The 2,500-nt window shown below is 31.4% G+C and overlaps 1 protein-coding gene across 1 annotated transcript in view; it reads left to right on the forward strand.

Annotated features, from left to right (window-relative positions):
• Positions 1–2,500, forward strand: part of LOC142792126 (uncharacterized) — a gene marked incomplete at both ends in the record, with an annotated part of 286,387 nt that overhangs the window by 240,488 nt on the left and 43,399 nt on the right. The gene's annotated exons all lie outside the window — the stretch shown is intronic.

Here is a 2,500-nt window from a genome sequence, read left to right on the forward strand (position 1 = left end):
GCTTTAGTTATCGATATTAATGGTTTCCGTTGTATTGATTTCAATCTTTTGATTATGGTGCCAATGTTTCTATACCAGACTGGGCCTGCATAAGTTATTATTCTTTCCATTCCCCTTACATATATTTCCCTAAGTTGTTTGTTTTTAATACCTCTGTTTTTACCTGTAAATTTGTTTAAGTTAATTGACAAGTCGAACACTTTCTCTTTTATATAATCTAAATGCGGAAGGAAAGACAGGTTTTCATCTAAGATTACTCCTAATATTTTCATTTGCTGTACCTTTCTTATTTTATTGTCTCCTAATTTAAGTATTGGTGGGCTTTTTGAATATTTTCCTTTAATAACCATAAATTCGGTTTTTGTTGCATTGAATTCAATCTTTTTTTCGAGGCCCCATTTTTGTATTATGTTTAATGTCTGGTTTGCTTTATCTTGTAGCTTTCTTTTAGATGTTCCTTTAATTATTATTGTGATATCGTCGGCGAAAGCTTGCACATATGTTTTTTCTGGGTAATTTTCCCTCAGTACCTCTGTAATCATTATGGTCCATAGTAATGGACTTAATGGGGATCCTTGGGGGGATCCTTTTCTTAGGCAATACATTTTCTGAATGTTTTCGTTTTTGTACGAGATTTTTCGATTTGTCATGATTGCATTGGTTAATTTTATTAAATTTTTTGGGCAATTATTTTCTTCTAAGTACTTAATTATTTCTTTTTTATCAATGGTGTTGAATGCATTTTTGATATCCATTGATATAATCAAAGCTCCCTCTTTATCTAGAGAAGCTTGGTCTAATTTTTTCTTTATGTTCTCTAATGCCTGAATTGTCGAGGTATCGTGCTTGAACCCGTATTGATTTTTGGGGAATAATTCGTTTTTGTATAAGAAGTGATATATGCGGTCTTTGAGTAAGCTTTCTAGGATCTTTCCGAATATTGAGTTTATTGCAATTGGTCGGTAATCTGCAGGTGTATTCTGACTTTTCTTTTTGGGGATCAATATTATTTTTGATACTTTCCAGTCCTGAGGAAAATATCCTAGTTTTAAACAACAATTAAATATATTTACAAAAAAGGTATTTTGCTTTTGATTTATTAATTGAATAAATTCCGTTGTTAAGTTGTCCGGTCCTGGTGCGATATCTTTCTTTAGGTTCCTAATTATTGCTTCCACTTCCTGTTGCGTAAACTCCCCATCATCTTCAATGTCATTGTTTATTTCCTCTTCTTCGACTTTTGTTTCGTTTACTTCGTTTTCTCCTGCTAAATCATATAATTTACTTATAATATAGTCGACTGTTTCTGTAAGACAATTTGTTGATGAACCGTCCTCTTTTATCATGCTTTTTATAATGACTGCTTTTTTAATTTGATTCCGGGCTAATTTGTATCCTATATTAAAAGGATTCCTCGTTACTTTGGCTAAAAAATTTTCCCAATCCTTCTTTTTCGCCTGTGCAATATTTTCTACATATAATTTATGTTCTTCATAATATTGAGCTTTAAAGATTTCTCTTATATCCCCTCGACTTCTTTTGAACCGTCTTTTCATTGCTCTAACTTTTTTCCTTTGTATTTCTAGTTCCAGGTTCCACCAGCTTTTCTCTTGACCTTTTCCCTTGGTAATGCGTTTTTCATATTTTTTGTATAAGTTTTCCAATGTATTATAAAATTTTTGTATTAAATGCTCGACCTCCTGTACATTATTCAGATTTCGTGATTGTAATTCCCAATCCATCTTTAGTAAATCTGTTAATGCTCTTTGTTTCCCTGTTTTAGTTATTTTAAACATTTGTAATTTGGCCTCTTCAAATATTTCTATTTTGATGAATTTATGATCACTGTATGAAGGTTCATTTAAAACCTTCCAATTTTTAACTTCCCTAATCAAATTGTTTGAAACAATAGATAGATCGATCCAACTTTTGCCCCTTGAATTTTGGAATGTTGGTTCACTGTTCTTGTCGTTTATTAAGTTTAAGTTATTTTTAATAATAAACTCTAAAACTAATTCCCCTCTATCATCTAGTTTGTCACCTCCCCAACTGTGGCTTTTTGCATTAAAATCTCCTGTTATTAAAATGTTCTCTATATGTGTTTTTTGAATCACGTTCTCTATTTTAGTTAGTAGGTTCTCTATGTTCCCCTTAGGTGCTGCATAGCAGTTGATTAGGAGAAGTTGTTTGTTCTTAAATTTCATTATTACTGCAATAAAATCCTCTTCTATTTGTACTGGAAATATGTTGGTTACCCTTGAGTGGAATATGATGCCAACTTTTGGGTTATCCTCATGCGCAATAATTCTATCTTTTATTGAACATGGTATAATTTTACCTTTTAAGTGATAGGGCTCTTGAACTAATGAAATATGATGATTTCTCCTTTGTTGATAAATGCTTAAATTCTGATTCGCCTTAAAGGACCTGCCTAAGTTAACCTGTATCATTTCTAATTTTTCTGTTGAATTTAATTTTGTATTCACCATTTCTTTTCTTT

This window comes from Rhipicephalus microplus, unplaced genomic scaffold, assembly GCF_043290135.1.
Source record: "Rhipicephalus microplus isolate Deutch F79 unplaced genomic scaffold, USDA_Rmic scaffold_205, whole genome shotgun sequence".
Classification (NCBI taxonomy): domain Eukaryota; kingdom Metazoa; phylum Arthropoda; class Arachnida; order Ixodida; family Ixodidae; genus Rhipicephalus; species Rhipicephalus microplus.